At 43.0% G+C, this 8457-nt stretch overlaps 1 long non-coding RNA gene across 1 annotated transcript; it reads left to right on the top strand.

The window, feature by feature from the left end:
• Positions 1-1286: 1286 nt before the first annotated feature.
• LOC143933735 (uncharacterized) lies at positions 1287-7419 on the top strand. Its single transcript, XR_013263144.1, has 2 exons — positions 1287-1721; positions 5669-7419. It is a non-coding gene; the product is annotated as an uncharacterized LOC143933735 (long non-coding RNA).
• Positions 7420-8457: the final 1038 nt, after the last annotated feature.

The following is an 8457-nucleotide window of genomic DNA, read 5'->3' as shown; positions in this document are numbered from 1 at the left end:
TAATAAATGGCGGGTGCCCTGAAACTATAAAAAAATAACTAACCAACCAGCGTCACCTGTAACAGTTATATGGTGATCACTGGTGAAAGGGTTAACTAGGGGGCAATCAGGGGGCTTTATGCGGTAGTATATGGGGGTCCCTGGCGCTATAAAAAGCTGCGGCGAACCTAAATACCTACCTGCCTAACTAGCGTCACCTGTGACACTAATACGGCGATCAGAAAAATGATCGCTTATTAGGCTGGGTTCACACTGGAGCGATGCGGAAACGCCGCGAATCCGCGGCGGGTTCCCGCATCGCATGCCTCCCGGCGGCAGTTCACACTGCCCTATGCGAACTGCTGGGAGTGTCAGTGAAATGTTACTGACACCCCCAGATCAGTTCGCATATCGCAGTGCGATCTGCAAACTTGGATCGCATGGTGTGAACACCCATGCGATCCGATTCTGCTGCGGGCCAAAAAAAGGGTCCCGTGCGAATTTGCGGCGGGTGCGGCGGGTGTGGCGGGTGCGGCGAATGGCTGAACTCGAATCGCACAGAGATCGGATGTGATTTGCACTGCAGTGCGGTGCGAATCACATTCGTTCTCATAAACCGCTGCAATGTGAACCCAGCCTTAGTGACACTGGCGACGGGGGGTGATCACGGGGTTAAACCTTTATTGGGGGGGTTAGGGGGGTACATTAGAACTAAAGGGGGCTAACTCTAACTGCCCTAACAGTTATTACAGTCACAAATGACACCAATGCAAAAAAAAAAAAAAAAATGACATTGGTGTCACTGTGACTGGGGGGGCAGGGGTAATTGGGGGGGTGATCGGGGGGTAAAGGGGGGGTGTGAGTGTGCCTGGCATGTTCTACTGTGTGTGTAGAGTGTTGGTGCAACTTACTGATCCGCTCTCCTCCGTGTCGGAACGAAAAATACCGACACGGAGGAGAGAATACATCACTTCCTCTCCTGTGTTTACATTACAGGAGAGGAAGTGATGTCACCGGGGATTTCTATTCGTCGGGAGCGATCGCGAGGGGGTGGCCATGAATGAATGGCCGTCCCCTCGTCCGGGATCGCTCCCGAACGAATACCGACCGCCGCAGGCACCGGGCGGGGGCCCGATCGGGCCCCCGACCCGCGGGAGGCAAGGGACGTACATGTATGTCCTTATGCCTGCCCGTGCCATTGTACCGACGTACATCGGCGTGCGGCGGTCGGCAACTGGTTAAACACACATGTGAAGGGATATTTAGCTTAACCGCTTTCATTATTTAAGAAATTTGGTTTTCATTTTGTGTCTCTCTCTAACATCCACCTCACAAAATGTATGCTCAAGTTTTGCTAGTCTAGTTTCGTTTCCCATGTTACTGTTATCTTCTTTCAGTTGTTTCGTTTCTTGGAAAGCACATGATTTTGAGGAATTGCTAGTTTCACTTTTATTGTAGGCTGTACTTGTTTATGATTGGATAATCTGTATGACACGTTCAAAGGGCGGTACTTTCTGAAAGCCCCCTTTAAATATTCACACCAAAGAATAAAGATTAGATTTGCTCGGAGAGACTTTGTTGTTTTGTGTCATTGTCTCAATGGGCTAATCTCCCAGGCCTGTGTGGGGATTGAACGTCACACTTTGACAGACATGAAGGGGTTAAGAAATCACTTTTAGACAATCTACATTTCCTTCAGTTTGGGGGCTCGTCCGGGGTCGATTATAATATATGTCTATATGGTGAGTTGAATTGATATATGTATCTCTCACTGTGACATCTATTTAAAAAATCGTTCTTTGAACCTGTGATTTATGTAGAAGTTGTTTTCAGACCTCGTTGATAAGTTTAACTGCTCTGAGAAGCAGTAAAAAAAGCTGTTCTGAGTTAACAGTGATAAAGCCTTGGGTGGGCTTTAATGGACTCTGAGAAGTTCATTTAATAAGACTGCTTTAAGAAGCAGCACCTGTTCCCGTGTGAACAGGTAGAGAAGCCTTGGGTGGGCTTTAATGGACTCCGTGAAGTTCATTTAATAAGACTGCTTTAAGAAGCAGCACTTGTTCCCGTGTGAACAAGGAGAAAGCTCTGGGGGGGCTTTCACGGACTCTGAGAAGTTCGTAGGAAAATGATTTATACAGTACTGTAATTATAAGAAAAAGTCTGCTAAAGTGTGACGGACAAAACCCTTCTCTTTGCTTATCTTCCTATCGCCTGTAGAAGTTTATAAGATGATCTGTTAACTGTTTGTGTGGAATTTGTCAGCGTTGTAAGGTAAGACGACGCTTTCCACTGCACTGTGTTATAAGGGTACGTAAATAAAAGGCGACAGACGCATCTTGCGGTGAACTCCCGGCTCCTTTTTGTGATTGATGGAAGTTCCCCAACCGAGACGTAGAGCGATGCTACAGTATCCGGTGATGTATTTATGTTTTCTCTTAATGATTTACATATGAATGTTTTGACTCCAATGTATGAGATAGTGAGCATAGTAGCAGTGTTAATAACACTCTCTTAAGGTAATACATAAATTGGCATAGTCGGTAGTATACTCTGAGGCTAACTTTTGATCAAAACATGCTATTTGAATAATTCTTTTTGCTACTGACATCTCTTGCACAGGGGAAGTCAGGTGCAAAATTTGGACATTTGGCTTTTTGCCAACAGGGTTCAAGTGCTAATATCTCACTGACCGTAATAGATAGTGAGGAATTGTTTGCGGCATTGGCACTACAGCAATTGAAAGTAGTGTTTGAACCTGTTGGCACGCTGCCAAAAAATTTGAAATATAAATAAAAATTGTTTGGTTATAAAAATAAGAAAAGTAATAATGCACAAAGCTTGCTTGTGATCAGGGGAACCTCCGGCCATAAGGAGTGCTTGTTGGAATTTTGCCAAAAAAAATAAATAAATAAAAAATAAATAAAAAGTCAAGGAAATAAAAGTCAGAATGTTTAGAAAGAAAAATAAGGATGAAAATAAACATGCTGTGGAGATCCCCGGCTGGACCGAGGCTCCCTATAGCATCCTAGCCACAACATTGTCCACAATGGGTTTAACAGAGACATGAGATGGTGGATTTAAGGGTTAAATCAATGTTTTCTATGCATGTACCATGCACCCCCCTCCTCCCCCTTACATTCCACAACCAGATAAGAGTTTCATGAAAGACTTCATTACATGAGGACACACAGTAAATATCAGAGTGGGCTACAAGCACAATAACTGATTTCTGACAGCGAAGGATGCTGCAGGATGTTTTGACATCCTTAAACAAACTAGTGCAGACACATTATCAAAATGATTTCTCAGGAAATAAAAGGGGTAACTTTTATAAAAGGGAGGGGGCAAGGACAAAGAGGGGGTTACACACAGAGACAACCAAGAGGGAAATTGTCTCGCCCTACATTAACATTAACCCAGTAAGATGGCAAATGGTGACTATAGGTTTGTACAAGACCTAAGGGCCATCAATAGCCTAATGGTACCGATTGCCCCAATAGTGCCTGATGTGTCATCAATACTGCCATACCACAGGATGCTGAGTATTTTACTGTGATTAATTTATTGAATGCTTTTTTTTATTTCCGTCCCTGTGGATGAGGAGACACAGCCAATCTTTGCTTTCTAACTAACATGGTGTAGAATGCCCCAGGGCTATGTAGACTCCTCTGCAGTCTATTCCATTGTCCTCCAAACTACTCTCAGAGCTTGGATACCAGGACACTGTTCATCCCTGCTGCAGTATGTGGCTCCTCATCTGCAGTTCTACTCGGTGGCCGCCCTGGAGGATGGGAGGGATCTTTTGAAATGTTTTTTTGAAAGTGGTCACAAAGTGTCAAAGAAATTATTGCAATGGTGTCAGGAAATGGTTGCATATCTTGGTTGTGTACTCTCAAAAGGAGAAAGGAAAGTCAATCACAAAAGAGCTATGGTTCTTGTGGGTCTGCCCCGCCCACTTACTAAGAAAGACATGCTTACCTTTCTTGGTATGATTGGTTACTGCCGCCAATGAATACCTGACTGTTCCTACTATGACAATCTCCTGAGACAAGCCATAGGTTCAGACATGCCAGACTGTATAAAATGGTCAGATGAAATGTGCAATGCTTTTGTGTATTTGAAAAATGCTATGGTAATGGCTCCAGGGCTCAGCCTCCCTAATTATGGAAAAATGTTTTATTTGTTTGCAAGGGAAAATTGTAAGACTTTGTCAGGTGTCCTCGCTCAGGAGCATGGAGGCAAGTTGCGCCCTATTTTTTTTTTTTTCCTCAAAGATGGTTCCGATGCAGGTTCAGGGCATGCCTGTGTGTCTCGGAGCTCTCGTGTCCTGTGCGATGATGGTTCAGATGACCACTTCTTTCACTCTCTCTGGGGCACGACACGACACTTCACACCACCAACAATGTATCAATCCTATTGAAAAATGTACATACACAGCACGTCTGCTCAGAGGTTGAGTGGCTATGAGGTGATCGTGCTGTCTAATCCAAAATTGCACATCAAATATGCTTCTCCCACTGCAGGACTAGCACCAATCTTAAATGCCCTTTAGAATTAAAAGGAGAGCAGGATGAGGTTCTGCCACAACATGATTGCATAAACCTCATTCACCAAGACACATCACCCAGGTCTGATTTATCTTTCACAGCACTGCAGAGCACACACAGGCCAACAAACAGATAGCCAAGGGCAATGCTCTGGCTGGTTTAGCTGCTAAACAAGCTGATATTTCACAAAATGCACAGATCTAAATGCCCATGCTAGCCCCAGAATTGCCCTTCTATGATCAGGTTCTTTCAGATTTGCAGGGATGTGCAGAAGAAGCTGATCTCAGGGATTGGGACAAAATAAGTGTGCAGAAAGATCCAAAGACTGGACTTCTCTGCAAAGAGGGGAAGCCATGTATACCAGTAGCTAGTGCATCACTTTTTATTTCTCAGTACCATGGAATAGGTCACAGAGGCTGGAAGGCCACTTGTGAACTATTGGAGAAATATTTTTATTTTTCAGAACTTTCCTGGAGGGTTAAAGATTATGTATCAAGATGCATCACATGTATCAGGAGCAACCCACACAAGGCCAAACACTCCTTTTACACATTTTCAGACTGACTTCACACACATGGCCAAACTAGGCAAAAGACAGAAATATCTTTTGGTAATTGTGAACATTTTCTTAAGATGAGTTGAACTTTTTGTAACCACAAAAGAAGATGCACAAACAGTAGTGAGGATCCTCATTCAGGAAATCATTCCTCGATGGGGATGCCCACTTCAAATAAACTCAGACAATGGACCTGCATTTGTATCAAGGGTCTGCCAAAAACTCTCAAGATAGAATTGTAGTTTCACATTCCCTACCACCCTCAAAGCTCAGGGATAATAGAAAGAACGAACAGAACAATTAAAAAGACAAAATAAGAAAGGCCACAGGAGGAATCTTTGCCAACTGGAAGAAGGTCCTCTCAGCAGTCCTGGCAGAAATAAGAATGACCCCTTCCAAGACAACAGGGTATTCACCTTTTGAAGTCTTGATGGGTCTACCTTTCCCCACCCCATAGGCCAGAGCACCTTTAATGATGGAAAAGGTAGATTTAGACTTAATACAGGAAGAATATGTAAGGAAATTGGTTGAAACATTCGATACAGTTGAGAGAAATGTTGCTCGCACCTCTCCTTTTTCTTCACAGGAAGCTACTCACCTCTTTAAGGTGGGAGACACCGTGGTGGTCCAATAGCTGAACAGAAGTAAGAAGCAAGAGTATCCCTATGGACCTCCTACCACAGTGGTTGCAGTGACCAGAACAGCCATCCCAGTGGAAAATTGCCAGTCCTGGATCCATGCCAACAGAGTGAAAAAGGTTGCCCAAAGCCCCAAGAGCTGGAAGGAGATCTTGGATACAGGAGACCCTCAAGCCGAAGTCCAAGCAGAGGAAGGAGGAATTCCTGGGAAAGCAGGTCCGGCCAGAGAAGATGACCTCGCTTATTTCACCACAGACTTCTGGCAAGGCATTTTGCCTCCTGATCCTGATCTCTCTGACAGTGTTCCTACCCACCTGAAGATTTGGGTGCAATTAAAAGTATCTGTGGGAACACACACACACACACATACACACACACATACACACAAGAGAGCATTACAGTGACACAAGCTAGAATCAAGAGAGAGACTGGAGATAGTTCTACTGATAAGATGCTTTTGCTAAAATGTAAGTATGCTTATGCTCGGGAAAAAATCAGGGTATGAAGAATGTAGGATATGTAACAAATTACATCCTAGCACTGCCTGAATTTCCCTTTTGTCTGTACCTTTAAATATTTCCTCCTTTCGCAACGAGACTCCTCCTCCGGTATTCCTGACTAACATATCCACTCTGTACATAAACAACTTTGTTACCTTTCCAATAGCAGGTAGAAGTCATTCCCCTGATTGGTGTTTTAATTTAGGGAATGAGACACAGACTAACCCTTCTTTCTGCAGCAGGTCAATATTTAACATCAAGATGTGGGAATGCCTGCTCACTGTTTCAAGTATCTGACCCAGGGCTAAACTGAACTTTGCATAACTTTTCTTCTTTCCCTAAAAATGTAGGTGAAATATTGCACCAATAATCGTGACACAGGACAAGTACACTCATGAGATTGTCGCTAAGAGACCTTTTGCACTAGGACAAAGTATTTATGTATGTTGTGGGAAAGTGTGTTATCCCTGGGTGCCCCTTCATGTTAAGGGATGGTGTTACCTTGCATACTTGGTACCTGTCATGGGAGTGGTGGGGGATGATAAAAGGGGACATCCCTTAGAGGTCAGCTCCAGCAGGAAGCTAGGGACATTGCTAAAACATGGAGCCCATTTGCCAATGCAGGATTTGGGCTTGGAGGTATATTTTCATGGTTAAAAGACATTGTCCTTGTTATTGTTATGATATTTATCCTTGCTCTGATTCTTTACCTCTGCTTTAAGTGTTACACTTGCATAGTTGCACGCCTTCAATCTCCCGATAAGGTTCTATCCTACATGACATACATGAAGAGTTATCAGGCAATCAACGCCACAACCCCAAAGAAGTATTAAGACACAACATAGAATGTAGAGATCATCTTATATGATCTAAGAGGGGATTGAAGGGATATTTAGCTTAACCGCTTTCATTATTTAAGAAATTTGGTTTCCATTTTGTGTCTCTCTCTAACATCCACCTCACAAAATGTATGCTCAAGTTTTGCTAGTCTAGTTTCGTTTCCCATGTTACTGTTATCTTCTTTCAGTTGTTTCGTTTCTTGGAAAGCACATGATTTTGAGGAATTGCTAGTTTCACTTTTATTGTAGGCTGTACTTGTATATGATTGGATAATCTGTATGACACGTTCAAAGGGCGGTACTTTCTGAAAGCCCCCTTTAAATATTCACACCAAAGAATAAAGATTAGATTTGCTCGGAGAGACTTTGTTGTTTTGTGTCATTGTCTCAATGGGCTAATCTCCCAGGCCTGTGTGGGGATTGAACGTCACACTTTGACAGACATGAAGGGGTTAAGAAATCACTTTTAGACAATCTACATTTCCTTCAACATGGGGATACCTACTAGAACTGCGCGATTCTGGAAAAAATGAGAATCACAATTTTTTTGCTTAGAGAATGGTCTCCATAATTCCTAAATGCAAATTGTTTGGCACAACCAGCACTCTACCAAGAGCTGTTCACCTCGCCAAACTGATCAATAAGCCTTAGTAAGAGAAGTGACCATGAACCTGATGGTCACGCTGACTCACTTCCAGAGATTCTGTGTGGAGATGGACAAGGTTCTAAACCAGGGGTTCTCAACTCCTGTCCTTTGGATCCACTAACAGGCCAGATTTTAAGTATTAGCTTAGAGAGATGCAGATTAGAACACTGCAATCGCTGAGCAGAAAATTATCTCACCTCTATAGTATTTCACTTATGTTACAAACCTGGTCTGCTAGTGGGTTCTGAGGACAACTATTCTAAAAGGACAACCATCACTGCAGCCTTATGCTGCTCTTGGCTTTATGGCTGGATGGAAGCATCTCTTAATTGTAAAACACAGGAAAACCCATTTGGAGTATTTTGCAAACTTTCATTATGAGGTACTGAGTGTAAATGAATGCTAAAAAAATATTATTTAAACAACTGAAGTATTAGGCTGCAACATAACATTTAAGAAAGTGAAGGGGGGTCTGAATACTTTATGAATGTCCTGTATGCACCTTCAACTGTATAATTCAAAAAGGCAAAAGTCCACAGGTATGAAGTGCCCAATCCAAATGTGGTATATAGAAAACACTCAAATATTGCTGTGTGGATGCATCAGCCAATTAACATCACCAACCACCATAACTCTCAGATGAATGGTTGTCCCTGGACACACTGGCTATAGAGTGTCTCCCATGTAAATATACAGCAATAATATATGGTAAAGTGACACTATTGTAAGGGTAGGGAGAGTCACCCTTTAAG

Source organism: Lithobates pipiens, unplaced genomic scaffold, assembly GCF_037356315.1.
Source record: "Lithobates pipiens isolate NorthernLeopardFrog02 unplaced genomic scaffold, aLitPip1_a1.2 Scaffold_27, whole genome shotgun sequence".
Classification (NCBI taxonomy): Eukaryota; Metazoa; Chordata; class Amphibia; order Anura; family Ranidae; genus Lithobates; species Lithobates pipiens.
This window is presented reverse-complemented; position numbering and strand designations above follow the sequence as displayed.